The sequence below is a fragment of the Ambystoma mexicanum genome, chromosome 7p, assembly GCF_040938575.1.
Source record: "Ambystoma mexicanum isolate Mex_15411 chromosome 7p, UKY_AmexF1_1, whole genome shotgun sequence".
Taxonomy (NCBI): domain Eukaryota; kingdom Metazoa; phylum Chordata; class Amphibia; order Caudata; family Ambystomatidae; genus Ambystoma; species Ambystoma mexicanum.
Window position 1 is genome coordinate 293,603,913 of NC_090939.1, and position 27,882 is coordinate 293,631,794.

Below are 27,882 nucleotides of genomic sequence, written 5' to 3' on the forward strand. Positions count from 1 at the left end.
TTCTTTAATTGTGGTGTGCCATAGTGCATCTACAATGTACCCAGTGTTATATATGGTAGTCATACTATATTTTGGCTCTGAATCTTCTCCTGTTTGAACCTGGGCTTCATGTGTTACCTGTACTACCCCTGCTGCATCGCCCATTGTCACCATCATCATTGCACTATTAGGAATGGACTTCGCACAGCACCTAAATCCCAATTGGCACACACAAAAAATGTGTACGAAAAAGATGATGATGGGTATCAGCAGCTTCACAGCCACCCCAAGCCACGACGGGACCCACTCGAACAGGTTGTTGAACCATGTGCTGGACTGCACTCCTCCTTCTTCCTTCATTCTTTCTCCGAGATTATGCACTGCTGCTATCACGTGTGATACTTTTCCATTGTCCGCATTGGCAGAAGGTAGGAAGGTGCAACATGCACTCGTGATTTTTCGGCAAACATTGCCGTCCATTGCAGGTAGAAGGTCCAGGACGTACAGGTTCTGCATGGTCATCAGCCGCAGGGCTCTCAATTCCACCTTGATGACATTGAATCCTTCTTCTGTGTTGTTGGCTAGCTGGATGAGTTACCAGTGGATTATATTTATCCATTTTGCATTTGCTCGAGCTTGGATGCTTGGAACGAGGGACGCGAAGAATGTAAATAACTTAAACTTGTCAGGGATATGCACCAAAAAAGTTCAGAGGATTCTGCAGAGATATAGTTTGATGATCTCGATTTTTGGGATACTGTGCTTATTAGCTGATCTTCTGATAAAACGTCATATGCATGGGGTTCTTCGGTGGTTGACGAGGATGCCTGAGACATCTTTGCTGACACCCTCTCCACTCGGATGTGGCTTTCTGGTATCACCATCAGGGCTGAGTGCAGCATTGCCAGGGCGCCTGTGCCTCTCCATGACTGTGGGAGGTGCAAATATGCCTGTTTGCCGCGTACCCAATAAATGTCCATTAAAACCACTGTTCCTTTTTCATGTCCGGAATGATGAGAGTTTTGCTACAGTTCTGGTTTGTTCCTAAGGGCACTTTTCCTTCTCCGTGGAAGCAAAGTTCGTATGATATTTTGCATTGCACCTTGATCGGTTTCTCGAGAGCTGTTACCCACGTTTGTCGATGTGCTGAGACCAGATTTGAGTACACGTGTTTTTAATCCATTCTAGCTTCTCGTCTGACAATCTTTGCAAAGCCTCTGCTTTACATGTCACTTGTTCACCCTGCCACTTGTTGTCAGAGAACATTGTCCCTTGGATCACGAAAAAAGGTTCTTTGATGCAGATCACCCCATGTGGCTTGTTGTAGCAGGTTTTTTCACTTGCAGCATTTGTAATAAGATGGTGTGTGCCTGATAGGTGCTTTTAATTCTACACAGTGCAAGGTGAATCAGACACTGGGCCTCTGCAATAGGCGCCTCCTGTGGTAACAATACTTTAGGGGAATCAAAGAGCACACATTGCAGCTTTCATTGGTAGCTTGCCTCACCATTGTGTTCATGTCTGCGTACCATTTGTTGGACTGGTCTGGGTGACGTGGATCTTGTACTGTATTCAAACCTAGACCATGATATTCATCATACATTTTCTGTCCCACCCCCCTTTTCTGCCTCCTGCTCCCCCTGGACTAATTTGCATTTCTAACAGTTTCTGATATCGGATTGGGAATATTCCAGTTTTTATCCTTGTTCCCCTCTGATCACTTTGCTGTCCATCCGTTTTACTATGAGCTGGGGTGGGTGTCTGTTTCTCATTATTTACATAATTATCACCTGAGGTAGCTTGTGTGGTTGTATAGAGATCATCATATGGCAAAGTAAATGCATAAGGGTTGGGGTCATTCATCTCATACACGTTAAATTCATGCTCATATAGTCAGCTATTGAGTAGTTCATCAGTGTGGCTCTGACAGTTTTATTCTTGTGTAAGGTCGTGAGGTTTGTGGGAACATTGTGGGCCCATATTAACTTGAAACCTCTTGTATCAGTTTTACTCTCCCCTCTTTCATATCAATATATATGAAAGATATGGCCCAATATAATGCTAAGCCAAACAATAGTGTGAAAAACAAAATTGCAGAAAAACAAAGTCCACACTCGAATGAGTACATCCTAGTATTGCTAACATTTCTCCTACTACTATCTATTGTAGAGTCGTTGGCATTTAGGGCCCTCGTTTCTGCCATGTCTGAACCTACATACAATTGGGTTAAGCACACACCATTTTATTTCCGTTGTACACTTTAGTTTATCTTACGTTCAATTTCATAACAGTACTTTAATACGTAGTCATTTTCATGTTATTGTACTCAGGTGTAAGAAATAATGAGAGAGGGAGAGAAAGAGAGAGAGAGAAAGAAAAAGAGAGAGAGAGCGAGAGAGAGCGAGAGAGAGAGAGAGAGAGAGAGAGAGAAAGAGAGACGGACGAGGAGGAACCAGAACCAGTCAATTAGTGCAATTGTAAACATAGGTGCTTTGCATTTTGCGGACATCAATCAATTTTATATACATTTGTTTCTTTGTTCCATGTACACCTTTTTCTCCCATTTATTGCATTTCAGTTTTTGTTGCCCCTCTTTATTTTCTGTTTTTCATCTAGCGCTGTATAATTTTCTGCTTGATCATTATTGCTACGTTTGCGTTGTTCTTTCCTCAGCATTCTGTTCCCCTTCCATTAAAACACTATCATGTGCTCTTCGCACCTCCGATAGATGGATCCAGTATTTCAGCTCTTTTACTGCAGTAGGCGACAATATATTACCTCATATGGGCCATGAAATCATGGAGCATTCCATCACCGTACGAAACTGCGCACAAATACCATCTCCCCAGGCATTAGTTGTATGCCTGGGCTGTCTCCTGCCGGAGTTACTGTGTCACTTTCACTTTCCTGTGTAAAGGGCAGAGCTATTTGCTTTGCTATTGACCTTGCTGCTCTAGTCAATTTCCTCAGGTAATCTTGAAACTCCTCACCCAGTACTGTGGCTGTTCTGTCTGCATCTGGTATTCTCCTTAGAGGTGATATTGGGGTGTGCATGCGCCTCCCTGTCACTATTTTGTGGGGTGACAAGTGCTGGTCTTTGCTAGGCTGATTTCTCAATTCAAATAGAGCCAATAGCAAGCAGTACACTCAGTTTTTCTTCAGGGTGTGGCATCATTTTAACAATCTGCTTTTGAGGAGGCCGTTGATTTCTTTCACAATCCGTTAGCTTGCAGGTGATAAAACGAACACAGTTTGTGTGTAATCCCCAGCAGTGCAGTCACTGCTTTGAATAATTCATTGATGACATGCGTCCCATTGTCGGAGCGTATGATATCACAGATCCCCCACCGGGGAAACACCTCTCTCACTAACAATTTGGCCATGCATTTCACATCCGGGTGGGCGCAGGGTCCTGCTTCCACCCAACGCGAGAAGGGGCAGACCACCACAATCAGATAGCGTGCTCCATTACACCTTTCTCCCATGTCTGCATAATCAATATGCAATTCACAGAATGGTCCGATGGGCGGGCAGTGTTCCTCTCAATGTTATGCATTACTACTTTTCCTATACAATTTTGCTGCCAGGGGAGGTCAGTGGATGACTGGGTACACCCTCTTTTAGTCCATAGTTCACATCCTCAGGTGGAGCCCGCTTTTGTAAATCAATTATTTGTGAAATTGGCATTGAGTTGTATTAAACACCTTTCTCTTCCTCGACACTTCCTTTTATTATGAATTCCCCTTGCACCTCCTTACCAAAATTGGCTGCCTCTTTGGCGGCAGCATCCGCTAGAGCATTTCACAAGGAGATTATGTCATTATAGTTTGTGTGGGCTTGGCATTTAACCAGGGCCACCATTGTTGGTTCTGTTAATGCTTCTATTAGCTCTTTTAGAAGCTCAGCATGTTGTACCAGGGACACATATCTGTCCTCCGGAACCCTCTCCTCCCCCATCATGACAATCCTCTGTGTACTGTTTTGGTCATGTAAGATGAATCTTTGTAAATAGTTACTGCACACCCTTTTGCTGTGTGTAAGGCCTCAATTAGTGCTACCAATTCTGCTGCTTGTGCTGAAAAGTGTGTTGGTAACATCATTTGCACTATTGTCTCAATAGGGGTTATGTGTATGCTTTACTGTGCTGGGTTTGCTGACTGTGCACCCTACTGCTGCTCTGTCTGGCATTATTCTCTTACCATCTTTTAATATGAGTTGTCTCAAGTACAACACTTCAGTTAGACAGTACTGCAATTTTTGTTTATCTACTTTGTACCCCTTGTAGGCTAGCAAGGTGAGCAATATTATTGAATCATTCCTGCACTGTTCCTCATTCTCTCTGCAAATTAGCAGATCATCGAAGTACTGAATAATGGTGCTTTTGGTGTCAATGTTTCCAAGATCTTCATGTAGTATCATGTTAAACATACTTGGGCTTTTACAGTATCCCTGGGGCAACCATAAATGCTCATATCTTTTTCCCCCCCAAGGTAAAGGCGGTTAGGTATTGTGACTCTGGTTCCAGTGGTACCGAGAAAAATGCATTTTTCAAGTCTGCCACTGTAAAACATGTTGCTGCCTTTGGGATGCTACACAGAATGGATGCAGGGTTTGGGACGAGTGAAAATTCCTTTTGTATGACGTCATTAAGAGGCCTTAAGTCCTGTATCATCCTCCAAGCCCCGTCCTTCGCTTTTTTAATCAGATAAATGCAACTATTACAGGGTGAACTTAATGGCACAATAATCCCTTGTTCGAGTAGGGCATCCCTTCCTCATCCCTTCATCAGTTTCTCTTGACAATGGGTATTGTTTCAGTCAGGGCAATATCGCTCCTGGCTTCAGCTTAATCTTTACTGGGGTCCCTTCCTGCAGGAGTCCCATGTCATGGGGCCCTGTGGTCTGCAATATGGATGGTACCTGTTGCATGTCTTGATTTAAAAATGCTGGCGGTGCACTGACAATGGCCATGAGGGGGGTTGTCACTTGTCTATGTTGGATCATTATATCACATGGGATGGAAATCTCCATGATTATTTCTCCATCATTGTCATTATCAGTGAACTGCTCCTCATCTGATATGTCACATAGTGCTACATTGGGGTCTATACACAGCACTGTCCTCCACTCGCACCCATGCATGTCCATTCGTATTACCGCGATTCATCGCATGGATACCTGCACACCATGCAGATCCATGGACACTATCGACCCGCATACTACTTCTGGGGCTGCCACTGGGTGAAATACAAATTCCGATGGTACTTGCCACTCTTGGCGTGTTATTTCTGGGACTACTCTTGCCAACACCTGTATCCCTTGCACAAACATGTCTGGGTCAATGGGTACCCATGGACTGTTAGTTCATTGGCTTGTGTGTGTATAGGTAACATGGCCCTCATGGCACATATCCCTGGTGTTGAACACACTATGCCTCTTTCCGTGAAGGAGATGGTCATGTTAAGCTTGCTGAGGAGGTCCCTCCCTGTAAATTTATGGGTGAATCTTCATAATACTACAGGGGTGCCAGCACTGTTTTCCCCCCACTGTTACACCCAAATCTTGAGTACATGGAACCTCGACCACCGCCCCAGAAAACCCCTGCATCTCCATTTTTTGGTCCAAGAGCGGAAACCGGCCTTCCTGTAGACACGATTTTTCTGCTCCCAAGTCCACCATAAATATGAACTGTTTGTTTCCTATCCCCACCCCCATCAGTGGTTCCTCGTCTGCGCGGGGCTGCTCTGTGTTTATATGCACACCAGGGGTCTGCTTGTTCTTCGTGTCTGTATCCACCCATAGACAGGCCATAGGGGCTACCTAGGTGGGGGTGGCCATACTGTTGTTCATTTTGGTAAGGTGCCATGGGACGGCTGCGACATTCTCTTGAAAAATGGCCCCATCTACAACAGTTCCAACACACTCCTTGCCCTCCTCCTCTGGGCCCCTGACTTCCATACCCCCCTCTTGACCCTCTGTACCCACCTCGTCCTCCTCTTCCGGCCCTTCCTTGCCATTGTGGCCCTCCATACTGTCCCTCACCAGCCCATTGTTCTTGTCCATTTGCTGCCCAATTTTCCACCATTCTTGCCTGTATTGCTATTGGCCCCTCCTCCCCATCTCTCAGCCGTTCTGCAGGGAGGGCAGAAGCTACTGTTGCGACCTTCACCCATTTCATTTGTACTAACTTTGCTTTGGCTGCCAACCTTTTCTGCACTATCTCCTTTTCCCTTTCTTTGATCCTCCTACAGTGGTGCACTATGATGCTCTATATTACTGGCCAGCCTTTGGCGTCTATCACTGCAATTTTATCGTGTGCCTTCTGTACTTCCTTTGGAAGACCCCTCTTAATTATGAAGTAAAAAAGGGAGGCGGACTGGTCCCACACTGTGCCTGTCTCTTCCCTCCACATATCTTGCACCCGAAGAATGTAAGTCGCAGCATCTTCATCCTCCCCTATGGTACACTGCATTACTGACTGCAAATCGGGAGTGTCTGGGAATGTACTCCTCAGTGCGTCCCATACCCGGGCTCTCACAGTGTTAAATGATACTCCATCATGGCGGTCACAATCCAGTTTTACCCTGGGGAACCCAGCCTTCGCCCACACTTTTAACATCAACAATTGCTAGGGGGACCCTGGCGGTATTTTTCTCAAATGCGTATATCCATTTACTCGCTCCCCCTGAAAGTGGAGGTAATGTTTTCAGTAGATTTGCTTTGTCCATTTGTGCCCACGGGACATAATGTGTCCTCCCTGCTCCCTTACGCATCAATGGCATCTGTAACATGCTCTTTCCTTTTCCCGCACTCAGCTTTGCTCCCTTTTTTCGTGCTACTGCCACCCTTCCCGTTCTATTTCTTAGTCTCCCTTGATGCCAACCTTCCTCTTCCCCCTATTCGCCGGGCGCTGATACTCTAAGCAGGGACACCCCACCTGACGCCTCACTTGACGCCTCACCTGCTCCTTTCCCCTCCTCGTCTTCATCTAGATCGCTCCAGTATTCTTTCTCCCTTTCAGATGACACACTTTCTTACCCCGTACTCACCTGCTCCTCTCCCTGCTCTATTTGTATTATTCTGGCGGGGGCATCATTAATACGAAATAGAATCTTCCCCTTTTTCCAGTCATCTCCCACTATGTTTACTGGGCATCTGGGGTGACAGGGTCTGCTTGCCCGCTGTAAGGGCGTACTCTATTCACATATCCCTCTGAGCCGTGTTAGTTCTGCTTGTATCATTGTTAATCATGTTTGTAGGTCCTTTGTTAGCTGTTCTATATTTAACGGAGGGGTACACATCTGCCCAAACAACCCTTTTGGATCGAATGGGGGTGGGGCTGTTGCTGATGACGGGGGGGTACTTGGCTTTGGTATATACATGGGGTTACTATATCCCTCTGCAGGTTTCGTTAGCATTGGGTATATTCTTGTAGGTTCTGTTATCTTTTCCTTACTCTCCCCCCTCCCTCACTGCTGTTTGTTGCCTGTGGGGACGTGGCTTGGCCCTTATTCTTTCTTGGGGGTATTTCTTTGAATAACCTCCACAAATCCAACACTTCTTGCCTGTTTTGGAGCTGTTTATCTTTGTATTTAATGGTTAAGTGTGTTGCTACCATATTTAGTACTGACTTATCAAATGATCCACCTTCAGGCCATACTTGGGGCATACCGCCCCCTTTCATTTCAGTGCACCACTGTTCGTGGTATTTTTTTTATTTTTTTTTACTATACCCTGGTAAGCTTTGACATATATGCATAAGCAGTGTTTCTGCCCCCATCTTACTTTAATCGTGACCTATGGGGGTGTGCATGCGAGTGTGAACAATCTAATACCAATTTCAACCAATTTACTGAGAACAAAACCTTTTTTTCAACAAATTTATAGCAATGCTCTTCACAGGATACTTTTTCTTAAACCTTCAAATACCACACTTTGTCAATTTCAAACCAAAGTTAAATTGGACATTGGCCACTGGACATATAACGCACAGCTTGACATACACAACATAGATCATGCGACATTGAACGAAACATGATACATGAACATTAAAACATAGGCCCTGCCTGCCTACTGTCCCCTATTCCCCCTCCCCTTATTTCACCCAGTAACTCACCCCTGTCCTGGCCCCTCCTGGAACACCCTCTAAGAGACAAGAAAGGAAGGGGAAATAAAAAGCGTCTCTAAAAACTACTCCGAGTCTTCTCCTTATACAAGACTCCTACTTTGTTTACTTTGTCACCATTAAATCCCTGTACTAGTCGAGATAGTACTACACAGCGCCGCCTTTTACCCCCTCACAAAGCTAGGTTCTCGTACATCTGTTCTCCTTTTATAAAATCCTAATGGCCATATCTGAAAGAAAGAGCAATAAAGAGAAGACCCCCGCTTCTATCCCCACCAGATATCCTCACAACACCTCAATCTGACTCCCTTCCCGTTTCCCCCCCACCTTTTTTAGGATCTCTCGCATTTGAGGATGAGCCAAGATCGCTTGTCCCCAAGCTGGCATCCATTTTGTGCAGTATCCCCCAAAGAACCGACTGACTTTACAGTGGTCGATTTGAAGAACACCTTCTATCCAGTACTCCTGCACCCAGACTCACACACAGTACCTCACAGCATTTACCCTAGGCAGAAAGCACTATGAACTCACTTGTTTGCCTCAAGGGCACTTTGAAAGCCCGAGCATCAATGGGATCGTGCAGGGAGACTTAGGCAACATCCAAATGCCCAGCACCTTAATTCAGTATGTAGATGATTTACTGGTATGCAGTGACAGTGAACAAAACTGCCGCAGAGATTCTATTGCACTGTTGGAACTTCTTGCATTTAAGCGGTACAGAGTGAACAAGACTAAGCTCCGGTATTGCCAACCGGAAGTACTTTTCCTAGGGCAACTTATCTCTGCAGATGGGAAATGAATCATCCCTGACAGGGCAGCAACAGTGCGTGCCACTCCCAGGCTGCTTACAGTGAAAGACATGCAGAAATTCTTGGGGTTATGCAATTACTGCAGGGCATGCCGCTTGACTATGCAGCATACATGAGGCCACTCTTACAGGGCCTCAAGGAAGCACAGAAAGAGAACAAGACAGATTGGACCACAGCTATGATTAAGAGTTGCAATGGTCTAAAGGAAGTGATCGCAACAGTCCCTGTCCTTGCCACCCCAGAGTACATGCTGGAGTTTCACATATTCTCACACTTGAATGGCACACTCATGACAGCAGTACTCACACAAAAGAGCTCAATGGGCCACAAGCCACTGGCCTATTACAGCGGTACACTAGACTCGGTGATGCAGGGACAGTTTGCATGTGAACAAGCGCTCGATGCTGTGGCCTTTGCAATCCAAAAGAGTTCAACAATTGTGATGGGGTGCTCAGTAACTCTGCATGTGGAACATTCAGTATTTTCCATCCTAGATTGCTCAAAATCCACCCTCACCACCCAGCGGGCATCAACATACGTATTCTCTCAAGCCCACACATCCACGTTGTGAGGTGCAAAACAGTGAACCCAGCCATGTTTCTCACAGAACCATGCACTGGCGAGGACTTGCAACATCATGTCTGTTCAATTGATAAGGGAGAGGAGTACGATATCCCCAAAGCCAGAGACAGCCCTTTAGGAGAAGGTGAGGGGCTTTTTGTTTATGGGTCAGTGACAATTGATTAGGACACGGGGCAGAGAAATGTTGGGGTGGAAGTGGTGCACCAAGAAGCCAATGACTATAAGAGACTAGTGATGAAAAGGTTGCCCATGCACTACTCAGCCCAATCGGCAGATCTCGTAGCACTTATTGAGGCCCTTGGGCCTCCAAAGGTTGTTATGCCACCATCTACTCGGACTATGCATATGTCACCACAATGGTGCACACAAGGCTTTTCCCACTGGAGAAGGAGGGGTTTCAGGCAGGCATACGGCTCATTAGTGCAACATGCCACCCTGCTCAATAAACTCATTTTTGCCTTCGCAGAACCATCTGTAGTGGTGGTCGTCAAATGCACAGCACACACCAACACAGACAAAATCTTGTTGTGGAATGCAGATGCTGACGTGGCAGCCAAGGCTGCAACATATCTCCCAGTGCCGACGTCTGCTGAATATGTTATCCCAGTAGTTACCACAAGACCAGAGACAGACCCATACACAGCCCTGCCCATATCCGAGATAATTGAGCTTCAGCGTAGGGCACCACAGGAAGAGCAAGAAATGTGAATCAAGAGTAGGTGTTTACAGTCTCCTACTGACCTCTTATAGAGACAGCAATGCACTGGGAAAGTAGTGATGCCTGCAGAACTGCTAGACACAGCATATGAGAAATTACTCTACCCTTCTCACAGCTCCAAGCAACACATAGAAGCAAATATCCAGGAAGACTGGTTTATACCTAACCTCCAGGAACACCTCTCAACAATGATCATCCAATGCACCACCTGCCAAGTGTTTAGTACAGGGATGACACTCAGAACATTGCGAGGCACCCTGCTACGGCCCATTTGGCCATTTTGTGAGCTGGCTATTGGCTTTGCAGACATGGGGAAGAGATGCAATGGGGCTTGATGGTGTGTCAGTTCTCGAGGTGGGTCGAGGCTGGTCCATGTGCCCACCCAGATGTACATGTGACGTCTTGAGATCGGACAGCACCACCCATTTTTTCAATGAACTATTTAAAGAGATCAGAGCACTATTGGGCATCAAAACTGCATGTGTTCGATTTACCACCCACAATCAAATGGGGTGGTGGAACGGATCAACAGCCTCATCAAAAGCAGGCTCTCCAAATTATGCAACACCCTGAAAAAGAACTAGGTATACTACCTACCCCTGGCCCTGTTCAATTTATGCACTCAGCCCAGCAAGGACCACCACCACCACCTCTCACCCCATGAAATAGTAGCTGGCAGACGCATGCAAACACCCATCTCCCCCGTGAGGAAGGCATCAGATGCCCATAGAGGGGCAGCAATCCTGGGGGAAGAATTCAAGCAATATTTGACCGACCTAACATGGGTGATCAAGTGTTTGTCACGACAGATAGCATCACCACACCCAGTGGATGCACAAAACATGGCTGATCCACAGACTAACCTAGCACCCACCCAACCATTGTTGCCAGGGGAGCTGGTGTACGTCAGACATTTTGTAAAAATAATTGAACAATCCCAGGCTCCATGCGCCCTACAAGGCAGTTTTATACCCCTCTTGCAGTAAAAGTGAAAGGGCTCTGATATTGGATACACCTCTCAGACATTCGCAGGGCTCCACCAAATTCCACACCAGCTACCCAAAGCTACAACCATGCATTACTGCTAAAGGCATAAGCTACTTAAATATATATATCTCTCTCTCTCTCTCTCTCTCTCTCTCTCTCTCTCTCTCTCCTTCCCTCCTTCCCTCCTTCCCTCCTTCCCTCCTTCCCTCCTTCCCTCCCCCCCTCCTCCTCCTAGCAATAGAAATGTAATTACTAGCACTAGAATGTATTCTTATCTGTGTGACCTCCATTTTATGGCCATTTTGTTTACTTTTCTCATGTTTTTATTAGGAATATATTGGGGAATATCTTTTATCTGGCCAGGCCATCTAAATGATGGGATGAGGAACATTTAAACGAAAGTACACCCTTTAACCTAACTGAATTGTCCCCAAGCCTGAACGTGAATGAAAGTGTGAATGAAAGCACACCCTTTAATTTAACTGGACAAGGAAATGTAACCGCATATATGTATAATATGGCCCCCCTCCGAAATGACAGCAATACCTGCATGACTGAGTGCACGAGTAAAATGTTTGAAGTATTACTTGCAAATGTCAAAAACGTTTTGTGTAATACAAATAATGATGAAAATATGATATATAGTAAAAGCAGGTTAACAAAAAGACACATATCGCGCCATAACAGAATGAAAAGACAAGTATGTAAACCCAAATATGACGCACATCATGGCCTAGGCCTCGATGCGATTGAAGACATCCATCATTCTGAGCACTCCAACAGTTGGTATTCCGAAATGAGTGCAGTGGGAAGGCGAACAACTACAATCAGTTGCTGTGTGTGCTCTTTAATACTGCATGCATCTGGGGCTCCCCAGGTTTTAGTACCACATGAAGTACCAATCACAGAGGTACAATGCCCAATTAATCTTGCCTATGCATGAAGGATCAGAGACACTTTCCAGGCACACAACGTCCATCTAGAACTTGTTGATTCGGATGTCCAGAAATGCAAAACAAGTCTGACCAACTGTGTAAAACAGCCCTACTTGGCGATCGAAGGAGCAAAATACATTAACAACAACTGGCAAAAAAACGACCCTCACATGTACAGCTAAAGGACTTTTAGGGTTTCCAGAAAAAACTGTGCCGCTCATGGAACAGAGTTGCGCACAAACATCGACAGAGCACATCACAAAACTGACATGGATTGCAGTCATCGAGAAACCGGTGAAAGTGCATCAAGAAAAGACTTATGAACTGTGCTTTTTCAGTGAAGGAACTATTCCTGTCAGCTCAAAAGAACGGTGTAACATAATTGTGCTGATTCTAGACCTCAAGAAGGGAAATGCAGCACTGATGGACTGCTACTGGGTGTGTGGCCAACAGGAGTACTTGCACCTCCCGCCCTCCAGGAGGGTCTATTGTTCGCTAGCCACGCTATACTCATCCCTGTTATTAGAAGAATATCTGAAAGGGGGGCCACTGCCTGACGATGTGCCCAGAACCATCGCAGCACAGCACACACTGTCACCACCAGACTTTTGCATCCTCCCAAGAAAGAACCATATGGGAAACTGCGAAGGAGGAAGAGAGCATTGCATTATATATCAAAATATTAATTTGAGCTGCACAAATATCCTGATGAGTACAAGTGGTTTACATCAGCAGAGACATTTTTTGCATCCTTATTACTTCCTAGCGTGCAGACGTAAGCCAATGCCAAATGGCTCCAGATCGTGCATTGGGAGCTGATCCAGTTGGCTAATGATACCAAGCAAGGGTTCAACATCATAAGAGTTGAGCTGTGCTCCTCAGGCTGATGACAATGCAGAACCGCTACACGCTCGATTTGCTAACAGCAATGGAAGGCAGTGTTTGCAAAAAGATCAGGATTTCATGATGCACATTCGTACATTCTGAAGATGCTGAAAATGGGACATTGTCACACATTATTGCTGCAGTCCATGATCTGGGGGTGAAAATGAAAAAGAAGGCTGGCGTCCAAGAAGAAGATTGGTTGCATTTAGTTGGGCCCCATCCTTGGCTCGGAACATTTGTGAAGATGCTGGTGCCCTTCATCTTGTTTGTTTAGGTCATCTTTTACACGTGCCAGTTGGGTCTCTGGTGTTATGCCAAAGCAGCGCCTAATAGCGCAATGATGTTGGTCTCTATTAGCACTCCAAAAGTAACTTGTGATACAAAGGAAGTATAAGTGCCGACTAATCACCCGATTGCTCACATGGTCCTGATGTAGTTGACAAACTGTATCACACAACCATTGTCCCTCACCCTGATCCCGAAAATTCCAAGGAAGTGTGGGTTGACCTGGCAGGGGATTGGGGCTGCATTTATATGACATGTACATCCGAGGAGTATACGAAAGCCAGAGAAGCCAGAGAAAACCTACGATGTGTGTAGGGCCTGGATACCAATCATGGGAACACGCCCATATGAGGCTGCAGCGAGAAGAGAAAATGGGTGCAAATATGGGGAATAAGTTGTTACTTTAGAGGTAACAAAAGGGGGGAATGTTGGGATGGAAATGAGTCTATCCCACCCCCCTAGGTGCTTTAGAATAAGGTGAATCCCATAAGCAGCCATGTAGTGTGCTAGGGGAGAGAGGAGTGTGCTAAGAAACTTGTGACAGATATAATGTAACGGGAACAATAGATGCATAGAGCCAGTGCAAGCATAGAAAGGAACGCCATTTTGTAATTATGGTAAACATATAGTCTTTCATGGCCCGGCGGCACAACTTTAGCTCCATGGAAGAACTTGACTAGGCCCGGATCAATAAGACGGAATAAGCCTGCTCGGCCAGTTCTCACTGAAGCTTCCCTTTCTCCCTTCACTGTTGCAATTACTTAGTATCACTGAGAGGAATGCACCCTGTAAGGCCGTGAGACAACACCAGGCTCCTCGCAGTGCCCATTCATCACCGCCAAACTACCAGAAGCCCTCTAGCTCCCACCCAGCCTACCCATAGACATAGACCACACCACTGCATTTGATGATAGTGTGTGACCCCAGCTCCAACCATAAAACAAATGATCATAAAAGATCTGAATATGTACGGCCATTTCACCTCTCCACATCAATACATCCTTTGTAATGCGAGGTACAGGGAGGGATAAATTATAGATCAAAATGAGGGTGGAGGCCTTGGGTTCGAGGGGTGTGATATCAACAAATCACAGAATGTGTGGGTCAGTGGGACTGTATTTCTTCCTCCCTTCCCCCTGGCACCAGTAACCGAGCCTCCCAGGTGCATGCCACAGTGATAGAGTAGTAGATAGAGTAGTAGGCTTAGTGTATTTTAGCAGTTTTGATACTGTAATTTATGAGAGACCTGACCTTCACTCCTCAGAGAGATGAGCCCAGCTGACCCACGTGGGAACTGACACACAGAGGAAATATGAACCAATCGCAGCCTGGCATCCTCTATGGAGCAGGCCCTTGTATATAGTCTTGCCAATCAGTGGTGCCCGTTTTTACTGTATGTTGATGACGCTGTGCTACCTTTTAAACTTATGCTTGTACTAAGTTTGACGAGAATGTTGTCGAGCAGCAGAGTCCTTTGCTGATACCTTGGAATTGTGTACAATTAAACCTTGTTATCCTTGCAAGCAATCTCTTGGCATTTTCCCCCTAAAGGGCTGTATTCTTTCTGGTGTGAGCATAAACAGGGACTTGTCAATATCTTCGCAAAAGCTTTTCGGGGTATACCAAGGAGCATACGTCCACCACTGCAGTCTCTACCCCTCCTGTTGCCTCCCAGGCTCTTTGCAATGCCCTTGCCTATCACTTCATTTCAAAAGCCCAGGACATCCGGTCCACCCTCTCCATCCACACTCCTCCTCTTCCCTCTCCATCTGTGTTTGCTGACCCTCCTTTAGCCACCCTCCCACCATCCTTCTCGTCCTTTCCTCTTTTCACCCCTGACGAGGTTGCTAGACAAGTCCGATCTATGAACGCCTCTTCAAAACAGATTCATCCCTGTTCCTCTAAAACCATCAAGGACCACATTGACACCCTCGCTCCGGCCCTTGCTGATTTTTGCAACCACTGCTTTGCCTTTGTATCCTTCCCCTCCCCTCTGAAGCACTCCTTTGTGCATCCTCTTCTCAAGAAACCCACAGCTGATCCTTCTTGTCCAGCTAACTATCGCCCAATTTCCATTACTCCCTTTCTTGGCAAACTCCTGGAAAAGTTGGCCATCTCTCAGCTTAACCTTCATTCCAATTCTGTTGGCTGTCTCCATGACCACCAGTCTGGCTTCAGAGCTGCCAAAAGCACTGAAACTGCTCTCCTAAACATCCGTGAAGATCTGCTCACCAACCTTGACTCTAACATTCCCCCTGTCCATATCCTCCTCGATCTCTCTTCTGCCTTCGACACGGTCAACCATACCATCCTGCTCAACCGTCTCCGTGAAAATCTGGGTATCACTGATCAGGCTCTGGCCTGACTGACCTCTTTCCTCTCAGATCGACCCTCCCAGGTCCAACTTGGTTCCTTCCTTTCATCTATCTTCCTCTCTACCTGTGGTGTTCCCCAGGGGTCTAACCTCTCGCCCTGGCTTTTCAACCAATACCTGGCAACTCTCGCCCACTGCATTGCCATTTTCTGCTCAAATTTCCAGTGCTACGCTGACGACACTCAACTCATTTTCAGGCTGCCCTCTGCCACCTCCTCTCCCTCTCTCATCTCTGATTGCCTAACTCCATTCAAGATTTATGTGCCGCCAATTATCTTTGTCTAAATGCCAGCAAGACGGAGATCCTCCTCATCGGCACACCTTCACCATCCTTTCCCCTCACTCTCTGGCCGGCCTCCCTTGGCCCTCCTCCTACCCTCACCTGCGAGGCTCAGAACCTCGGGGTCATCTTTGACTCCACCCTTTCCTTCTCCGCCCATATCTCTGAGGTCTCTAAAAAGTCAAATTTCCAACTGCACCTCCTCAGAGGTACTCTGCCTTTCCTCTCCTTCCCCCAGAAGCTCATGGTATCTCAAGCTCTGGTTCTCTCTAGCTTGGACTATTGTAACAGCCTCTTTCTAAATCTACCTGCCTCTACTCTCCGCCCTCTGCAACTAATCCAGAACAGGACTGCGAGACTTGTCCTTGGCCTCAATCCCTGGGATCGTATCTCTCCAGCTCTGAAATCTCTCCACTGGCTCCCAGTGGATGCAAGGATTAAATTCAAAACCCTCTGCATTGTCCACAAGGCTTTCTGGGGCCTGGGTCCAAAATACCTTCAGCTATCCCTCCGCAAACACCTCCCCTCTCGAGCTCTTCACTCCTCTACCTCCAACTCACTCAGGGTCAGTCGTTTTTCTAAGAAACGAGCTGGGGGTAGATCTCTGTCTTCGGCTGGGGCCTCCCTCTGGAACAGCCTCCCTGCCACTCTAAAACTTGAGGAGAACCATCTCCCGTTCCGGAAGCACCTCAAGACCTTCCTCTTTTCTTCTGCCTTCGCTCCCCCTCTCCACTGCTGATCGGTTCTCTCTTGGCACCGTGCACCTGGCCACCCTCTGTCTTTTGGGCCCAGGTACCTGCTCATCCTGCCACCCTCCCGCACTGCCTCTGGGCCACCCCTTGCACTGGGGTCTGTATCTGTACCCATACAGCCCCACCTTTTTCTTCCTGCACTTATCGGACCTACCCTGTCTGCTGCCTTAATCCTAGCACTTGCAAATTGCTGGCTGCATTACCACTGTTTGTTGCCTTTATTATTTATTTATTGTTATTTATCTGTTTCTCCTCTGCTTCGCACTTTCCACCTCTCCCCCCTTCCATGCACTTTTCCCCTCCCCCTTCTCCCATGCACTTGCGCATTCTCAATGTCGCTGGGCCTAGTAAGATCGCTGTTTTGTTCTCCCCTGCTCCCCTCCCTTGCCTTGTCGCGCTCTGAAACACTTGTGTACGAGCGTGATAGAAATAAAATATCAATCAATCAAAAAATCAATCACCCAATGACAGCTTGCTGCATCATACAGCAGTCCACTCTACTTGCTAGTCCAGATACATTGGATGTGATCCCATATCCTTACTCCAGTAACCCCCAAACGGGACAAAGCATAGCAGTCTATCGTAAACACGCATTGCATCAAATGTCGATCGAGGCCTTCAGACGCGTAGAGCCAACCAATGGCAGTTGATAGCCACAAAGATTAACTAGAATTAAAGACAGATTGAACAAGAGCCCCATTATAGAGACCCAGATTGATTGATAGATGGATAAATACTATTGCACTTGTGGCAGTATTGTTAAGATTACACTGAACTTTACATAGAAAATTCCAACATGCTTTCCCCTATAACTTTTTGAACCATTGATGGATCTTCACCTAATTTAGAAAACAACTGTTTGGTAAGAATCCATGCACCGGTTTAAAAGTTGGCATACGTTCACTTCATTGCATGTGAAAAACTCTCACAAGAAAATAACTTTTGGTAATAAGTAATATGCAAAGAAAAATGTGACGCTGCGTTAGTCCAGTTTCAAAAATCACATACAATACAGGGTCAAATTCCTTTCATTTGACAACATGGAAATATTAGGGATAGATGGAGCTATGCATTAGTTTTCAAAGTCCCATTGAGGTCATTGGATGGTGCAGAGAGAAATTATTGGAAAAGAAACACCCAACGGTCAGTTCATTGTGATGGCACAGCAAAAGAAAACATTTTAAATTTAAACTTCATTGGGTAAAGGAATGGTATGCAGGTCTGGGGTGGCTGTGCTAGCTAAAAGACCAAATACTCCCGGAAGCAAGGAACACAAACATTTTCAATGAGAACAATCCACATTTGTAGCTGAGAGTTGCATTTCAAGAAAAAACAAATTGTATCTCACATACCAACCCAACAGAACCAAACAATACAAGAGAAACAAAACTGCAGATAATCCAATGTTGTATACCTCACCCAGTGCAAAAAAGCCTGCAAGGGAAGTATCTAGGTGAGCCCTACCAGGAGCTGTGTGTAAAGATGAAGCTAGATATATACATCATCTCAAACCACAAAACTAACAGGACAGTTTGATGATTCACTAGATGCCCTCACTTATCCCTGAAGAGGAGCCCTTTCCCATGAGGCCAGAGAGGTGAAGCTGCTACCCGAAAGTCTCCCTGGGTGTGTTATAATACAGGAGGATCTTATGGGGAGGGACTTCTCCTCTAGGAATAAGGACGAAAACCTAGGTTACAGCCATTATGAGAACATCACACCCCCACATACTCTAGCCTCTCCTTACACTGCTAACCTCTTTGCAGACAGTAGACCTTTGTCCTGTTATAAGGTCGAATATGTTAGGGTTCTGGAAAATGCTGAGATGAAGAGGAACATCAGGAACCTCGGTAAACCAAGTACTGGGACAAGTTGACCTGGGGAGCAATGCAGATAAAACATGGGAAGGAGATGAAGGACTTATACAATGGGTCCAGATACTGCTGGCCACGTTGTATAAAAATCGACAATGGACTAAACACTGTGTCTCGGGCTGCCGTGGACGATGGCCGGTGTGCCAGGCACCGATCATGGAAGATACAAACCTGCATCACTGATCTGGAGGGGGAGAATTCTAAGGACGCTTGCAGTCTGCGATGTCTTATGATCAGGAGGTCTTCAGGAGCAGGCCATGCACAGCCGTGTGGAGAGTAGGATGGAACGAGAAGGTAGACACGAACGCCGTCGCACAGCGGTGGGGATAGCAAGACGCCAGAGAAGCCGAACAGAATGCCTGTCATTCAAAGAAGCCCTGGTGATGTGTCAAAGCCCTCAAGAAGGTAAAGGGCGGAAAGGGATACCCAAAGGGGACGCTGGGCAGTTTACCAAGGGAGCACATGCAGTTGTCCCTATGCCCCTTTGCAACCATAAGGCTTGGGTGGCACGGCAAGGGAAGAGAGCCTACAAACTTCCTCCTCCTCATGTCAATGATGAAAGAAAGCACATTGATCACCAGGGAAGGATCAAGTACCATAAAGAGAACTTGAGAGCGAGAGTCCCTTCCAATAGTGGTGGGGATAAACCCAATGAGAGTCAAATAAGGGTCACAGACCCTAAACAAGATGAGTCATCTTCCTTGTGGCAATACTTAGCCTGGAAGAGAACTAAGTGGGCCATATCAAAGAAGAAGAGACCAAGGGTTGCAGACCCTCCCAGCACTCAGAGGTGGGTCTTATAGGTGTGAAGCCTAATGAGGAGAAGGACAGGGGAAGGAAGTAATTCCCCCTAAACTGTGAGAGACTGTGCTAAATGTACCAGGGGAAGGGAGTCATTCTCCTGGTAGCCTGGACCAGCAGTAAGGTCTAACAAGGCCTGGGGAAGGGTGTCATTCCCGCATGCTATCTGAGACTGAGACTGAACGCCAGGAGAAGGGAGGAATTCTCCTGGCCCACCAAGAATATGTTGTTTGAAACTGTGTGGCCTGGGGAAGGGAGTAATTACTCCAGGCTGAGGTTGAGACTGAATGCCAGGAGAAGGGAGGCATTCTCCTGGCCCACCAAAATAGCGATGTTAGAACTTTTTTTATCACCTGCAGAAGGGTGTCATTGCCCCAGGCTATCTGAGACTGTACACCAGGAGAAGAGAGGAATTCTCCTGGCGTACCAAGGAAGCACTGTATGGAACTTTCACCATAACCCAGTAGAAGGGAGTAATTCTCCTGGGACCAAAAGAGTACGACTTTATTCTGTAGTTTCTAGTTTAAGCGACAGAAGTAAGGTTTTCTTGACACAGGATGGGGGACAGTTTTACATTGACAGACATCCTGACAGTTACCATAGATTTTTAGTTGAGGCAGGGAAATCCCCTCTTAGGAATAGTGAAATATAGGTTTTCTCTTGCTTTATGCTTTATTGTTTAATAAACGTCGTTAGCCCCAAACATGCCATCTTTGTGTCCGCCTCCTCCTTCTGCACTAGTCACACATTGGAGGATCTATTAGTGAAAGTTTTGAAAGGTGACTTCTTGAATACCACACACTTGGGAGAAACACATGGGAGTTCAAATACTCAAAGATACTTACCCTTTAATACAATGGTCAACAGAGCTCAGGACTAGCATAACAATCACATCAACAAAGCAAGAAGACAAATTGTAAGTTCCAACTCTCACCTATAGCTGTTGGACACTACTGTTCAAACCCCTAACCGGCGAGGACACAGGACTGTAACAAAATAAATCTTGGGTGTCTAAGCTCAAATGGTCAGCACCCATCATCAAGCATGAGAGGCAGTGAGATAAAGCAGGCATTGCACAGTGAAAACATAGTTAATGTATTTTCTATTTGCCACATTGTATACAAGACAGGAAGCCTGTGTGGAGCTTGGAGCATATGAAGTAATATTGGAGACTGCACCAGGCAAGCATGGAGAGCACATTTCCTAGTGTTGCATAATATATTGGTCAGTAAACCTGAGCAGCTATATTGAAATCACTATTCGGTCCTGGCAAAATATAGAGGCTGCAATTCACAGTTTTAGACACAGGAAAATGCAATAGATGCCAGGTTTCCGAAATATGTGGTTTAAATTGTATGTAGCAAAGCCTGACTCTGTAAAGGAAAAATGTGGCAAATTAAAAAAAAGCCCACAATTAATAACATTTGTTTCGGTGGACAGAGAATATTTGTACATATTGAAGCCCATAAACAATGTGCCATGATCAGTTTGAGGCCCTTTGAGCAGGTGACAATCTAATAGCAGCTGTTTTTTTTATAGAGTTGATGGTAGACCAGTGAATCCAAGGCAAGAAAAATGATCAGAACAGGATTTTGGGCTATAGGATCTAGAAACTAATATCTAGTTGCTACAAACATCTCCCCAGTTAAAAGGGGCTGGAGCCACTGGAAAGCCAGAGTCAATATCATGGGGACAGCGTGCACATATACATCAATTGGAGACATTCTAGATGCAGGCATATTACCAGGTAGCATGCAGGAAATCGTTTTTGCTCTCGATCCAAGGGTGTTCATCAGAGAAAAGTGATGAGTGACAGGAGGTGTTGAAAGCACTTACAGGAGATGTGAATAACAAAATACGCAAGTAAAAGGAACCCATAATGAATAGTTCAGTTCTACTTCTGGATGAGCATTTGCACAGGATTTCAGATGTGGTTCAGGATTTTGCACAACCTTTACAGGCTTTCAAAGAGTTGATATGCAGCACACAAACTCACATGCCGAAATAACAATGCAGACCACGGTTTGTCATCTGGGTTTGCAAGCAGTGAAGAAGAGGTTTTGACCATGTCCTCCATTGGTCAGAAAGAACCATACATTGCACCAAGACTGATATGCCAACAGTGAGGTAGAACACGCCGATGATAAGGAAGTACAGAGGAAGATAAAAGTATCTTGAACAGAGGAGATCCTTCCAGTTTCTTTGTCAGCTCTCAGACACTTAATCACTTCTTCTGCAATCATAACATTAGTCAGTATCATGCGTTTTACCTTTTGGTGCAATTGGCTAACTTTTCTCAAAGAGATGAAATAGGACCAGGTTTAAAGTCCTGTGCCAGGGCTGAGATTGTACTTGCATAGGAAAGCAGGTTGAGGACCTTAGAGAGCAGAGGCTGATCAGTGCACAACCTCTGTAGTAGTACCAGTAGTCACCAGCAGTGAGACTATAGTATCGACAGTTGGAGGTGAAGTCAGAGCAGACCATAGATCACAACTCTCAAAAACCAACTGAGTGTTTAGTAGCTGGTCGAGCAGAATCACGAGTATGAAGAGGTTCGGAGGAGGGTGATCCTGGTAACACACACTCTCCAGGAGCGAAAGACACTGAGGTCTCTGGAGACATTGTAGATCCTTCTGATGCTTCAACTGGATCTTTCTGCAGGAGGCATGACCCCAGGCTGGTTGCCCCATCACACTTGATGGCTATCTGAGCCATGAGAATAACTTGGAAAGATCTCTTCAAAAGTAATTTAAGTATTGACTTCCGCTGGTACATTAGCAGATACACCCAGACCCCCAGTCTTTCACCTGCAAATAGAGAAATTTGATTGCCATTACAAGGCATTTACAGGGGATTTACAATAGTTAAAAACAGCTTAATTTTCCAAGTGTAGGTTTAGACTGCATGACTATGGAGGAGGTGGTAATACAAAGGTTCACAGGGTCCCCTGTCAAAATCTTGTGCAGTGGCAGTCAATGCTTCCGATTTGGGTTAGTACGGATATAAGTATGACTAAAGGCAAGGATTCTAGTCATTAGAGGCCAGTCTCTTGGCAAACCTTGGACAAACTTGTTTTAATTACACCATTAGTGCACACGACACTGCTGGATTGGTGGTGATAGGCAAAATGTAAAAGTTGTGCAATGTTCAGAGCCCTGCAGATATCTGACGACTTGGGCTGTAAAGTGGGTGCCTCTGTCACTGTCTATTGTAAGAGAAGACCAAAATTAGTAATAAACTTCTGAACAATTTTCTCAGCAACAGTGACAGAGTTGACGTTTAGAAATGGGTAAGCCTCGTCCCCACCCAGAGAGCACATCTACAACCATGTACAACTGAATAAAGACTATCTGTATATCAGGAAATGGGCCATCTGGAGCAGGATGAGGAGAGGGCAAAGTCTTTCATGCCTGACCCACATTGTGGGCAGAACAGAGTGGGCATATATTACAGTAATGTTGAGATACAGTATCAAAATAAGATACAAACCAATCATCGTCCCGGGAGGATAGCACAGCGGCAGCGTGCGCGTCTTGGAAGCAAGACGACACAAAGCAACAACAGGTTCGATCCCCGGGTCCGCGCTTAAAAACCTCTGAGTGTTTAAGCGCGTTATAAATACGTAACTAAGACAAAGAAAAAAAAAACACAATTGCACAACTAAGAAAAACTAACAATTCCTCTAACAGCGCCTCGATGCCTGCGGGCTGTGTGAGCGCTTTATAAATGTAAATAAATAAATAAATAGTTGACAAACGCCATCATACGTATCTTACCAGAATGGGCCATGAAGTGAACCACTATGACAAGATAAGGTAAAAGCGATCTAGGCACTACCAAGCGATCCCCTCGACAATGCTATAAAGTATGTAACTTATAATTTTTGCAAGACCAGTACGCCTTCTACTGCTCACAAACTCGATCATAGATGCTGCAATCCATAAAGAGTGGCAATAAGAATCTTGGTGCTGTCCATCAGAAGGAGTTCGGAGTAAAGAAGCAGGGTTCAGAACAGCACATTATGGCATGGTTATTTTAGAAGCAGGCAACAACAATATTTCATAGTTTCTCAAACAGGAATTGGAAATGGGCTGGGACCTTTACATCAAAAGCAAAGCCATGGCAGCATGGGGACTGCTATGCTGTATGGATAGCCCAAGACCAAAGTATCAGAAAGAGCAGTTGCAGCAACAGAGCCTAAACAGGGTAGTAAGCCTTCTTTGATTGGGTCCAAAGGAGAACTGTATTGACTAACAGGGCGTGCCTGTCACCATGCATTCGAGTCAAAATGCCCACAGCAATACCATCACGTTCATCACAGTAAAGAATAAATCGATTTTAGTAACCTGGCAAACCTAAAGCTTTTGACAGCTCTTATTTGATCTTGGTAAATGTCTTATCTGCTTCAGTGGATCAAGAAAGGAGTTCAGGAATTTAAATTTTGAGTTCATAGCGCACAAAGTCCTAAGGAACCAGACAGGAGTGCCTGTACCCGGGCACAGATGCAAATAGGTGTACCAAGTAGAAGACCACAGAATGAATCCACGAAAGAGAAAGGTTTTGAGTTTTTTCCTAAATGTTAGTAGAATATCAGCCTTGCAAAACTCTAAAGGAGGTTTGTTCCAGAATGTGGGGCCAATTACTGCAAAGCATCTGTCACCCCTGGAATAGTAACTTGTGTGATGGATTACCAAAGGATTACTATGTGCTGACCTTAGGCAACTTGCAGGGCGAAACCATTTCAACAGTGAGCTTAAGTAAGGACCCGGTTTACATTTACAGACCCAGCAAAGGTTTTTAAAAGTGTATCTTATGCCAGACCAGAAGCCAGTGAAGTTTTGACAGTAGGGTAATATAAAGGTAGCTTTAGTGAGCTGGAAAATAATGCATACCGCTGTGTTTTGGATCTTTTGGAGTCTGTGTAATTGATAATTCGGCAGACCAGCAGATAATGGCATTGCTGTAATCAAAGTAAGAATCAATCGGGTACCAGTGGAAAGATGCCAAAATTCCTTTGAGATAAAGGGTAAGGCTTGTTTCAGTAGCTGAAGGTGAAAGAAACCTGCTCTAGAGACCATTCTTCTTTTGTAACCTCTGCAGCATCTTTGATATAATTTGTCAGGATGCTTCTTATAAGGGCGTTGCTTTCTCCTTGACAACTCCCCTTTGCAAATGCCACTGTGAAAGCAGGCTCCTTTGCTTCCCAGTCTACTAACACTTCAACTACATTTCATATAAAGTGTTCCGACAAAATTATTTAACAAGATACAGTTCTTCTGGTTCTGGTGCAACTTGATATTTTAAGAATGTATTAGGCATTTTACACAAGCCTATTCAACTTCTACAGGTAGGCAAAGCGCTCTTCATTCTTATTCCATATGAAAGGGCAGTCTCTTTGCCTCTTCTGTCTGTCTTACAGCTACCACAGAAATCTATCTTGGCTTCTAGACTGCTTCTCTTTCTCAGCTTCAACTGTCTCAGCTTCACAGATTGTAGATCAGTTCTTTTAACAAGCGACTAGCTACCTTCCTCAGCTTCATGTGCACCTTCTTGTTTCCAGTAGTTACCCCAAAGCTGTATTGCCACAATTCTAGCCTTGGATAACCTTGTCACCCTTGTACCAGAGGACTCTGGGTTTAAAACAGCTTCAACAACTTCACAACAGTGTTTAGATTTTAATTGGGCTGGTTTCTACGGGAAGCCATTCAGGTCAAAATTACACCTTTGAGAATCTGACATAGGCATACATTGAAATGACTATAATACCTATCGAAATGAGTATAACATGTATTGAAATGAGTATGATATAGAATGAAATTCAGTGAATAAGACATGCATTGAAATGAATATGACACGTTGAAGTAAATATGACACCCATTGAAATGAATATGACACACGTTGAAATACATATTACACCCATTGAAATTAATATGACATGAATATGACACGTTGAAGTAAATATGACACCCATTGAAATGAATATGACACACGTTGAAATAAATATTGCACACATTGAAATTAATATGACGCACGTTGAAGTGAATATGACATGCAATGGAATGAATATGACACCCATTGAAATGAACATGACACACGTTGAAATTAATATGACACACGTGGAAGTGAATAGGACATGCAATAGAATGAATATGACACCCATTGAAATGAATATGACACACATTGAAATAAATATGACACGTTGAAGTGAATAGGGCATGCAATGGAATGAATATGACCCCCATTGAAATGAATATCACACACCTTAAAGTGAATATAACATGCATTGGAATGAATAAGACATGCATTGAAATGAGAAGGACATGCATTGAAATAAATATGTCACCCATTGACATGAATATGACACGCGTTTAGTGAATAGGACATGCAATGGAATGACTATGACACCCATTGAAATGAATATGACACACGTTGAAGTGAATATGACACACATTGAAGTGAATAGGACATGCAATGGAATGAATATGACACGCATTGAAATTAATATACCATGCATTGGAATGAATAAGGCATGCATTGAAATAAATATGACACTGGTTGAAATAAATATGACACACGTTGAAGTGTATTGGGCATGCAATGGAATTAATATGACACTGATGAAATTAATATGACACACGTTGAAGTGAATATAACATGCATTGGAATGAATATGACACCCATTGAAATGAAGATGACACACGTTGAAGTGACTATAACATGCATTGGAATGAATATGACACCCATTGAAATGAATATGACACACATTGAAGTGAATATAACATGCATTGGAATGAATAAGACATGAAGTGAAATGAATAGGACATGCATTTAAATAAATATGACACCCATTGAAATGAATATGACCAACGTTGAAGTGAATAGGACATGCAATGGAATGAATAAGACAGGCATTGGAATGAATATACCATGCACTGGAATGAATAAGACATGCATTGAAATAAATATGACACACATTGAAATGAATATGACACATGTTGAAGTGAATAGGACATGCAATGGAATGAATATGAAACCCATTGAAATGAATATGACACACATTAAAATGAATAGGACATGCAATTGAATGAATATGAAACCCATTGAAATGAATATGACACATATAGAAGTGAATGTAATATATATTAAAATTAATATAACATCTATTTGAATGAATAGGAGATTACCTCCATGTCCCTCTTCTTCTTTCCCAGTACTTACCTTTGAGTACGTTCCGTGCTCACTGGAACTCTTTTCTTTTCAAGCTGGCCTCCTCCAATTGGAAGTAGTTGCCTGGTGTTATAAGGACGTTGGTGGTCTTCAGGTGTTTGATCCAGGAGAAGGATGTTCTGGAATGGAAAGTCAACCCCTCAGCTTTGGCTTACATCAACCATAAGGGGGTATGGGGTTCTGCTCTCTGGAGGATCTGGATTTGTCCATTTGGACCTGGGCCACGGCACAACTGGTCTCCTTGAGAGTGGTCCATATCCAGGCGGTGGACAGTGTGACTGCGGACCAGCTCAGCAGGGTGTTTCCGGTCTCAAGGGAGATGTCTCTTCGTCCCAATTTTTTTCAGGAGGTGTGTCAGTTGTTCAAGCATCCCTGGATGGACCTATTTGCATCTGCCTGCAACTCGCAATTTACCTGGTTTTGCTTGAGGACTCTGTCCCCCGGGGCTTGGGGGGGGGGGGGTGGAATGCTCTTCCTTTGACTTGGCCACCAGAGCTTCTTTTTGCCTTTCCTCCAAATCCCCTGATTCTGCAGGTCATCAGCACAATCAGATAATCTCTGTGCATGTTCATCCTGGTGGTCCCTTACTGGCCTCAGAGGGGGTGGTTCCCGGGCCTTCTTGAGATGCAGTTAGCTTCTCCTTGGGTGTTGCTCAGGTGGCCGTCTCCATTGCGGGTGGTCAATGTCCCCCTTCTCCTCTCTCATCCATTGTGGGTTCTGGAAACGGAGAGGAGGGATCTCCTTGCATTAGGCCTTTCAGCTGCATTGCCTGGATGGGTCAGAGGGCGCGTCAGTCCTATACACTTAAGTCCTCTGACCGTCATTGGGCTAATATTCTGGCTTGGTGTTACCTGAGGTGTGTCCTGGCACTGGAGTGTGGCCTCCCAGACATTTTGCAATTTCTTCATGAAGGTGCGGAGAAGGGGTTGGTGGTCTCTACTTTCTGTTCTCAGTGGTTTGCCATTCGGGTTTACCAGGTTTCCTGGTCCTCTCCGGTAGGGGGCGAGGCTCTGATCTCAACGCTCTTGAAAGGGGTAGCGGGTACTCATCCTTTGGGCCAGTTGGGGTTCCCCGTGGGACCTTCCTTTGGTCCTGTCCATATTGCAGAAGCCTCTTTCTTAGCCCAAGGAGGAGGTGGAGATGAAATAGTTGACGTTGAAGGCAACCTTCCTGATTGCCATTACTTTGGTTCAGCATTTGGGGGAAACCAGGGCCCTCTTGCATAGGCCACTGTTTCTAGTAATCCAGGAGGAGGCTTTGGTGCTGGGCT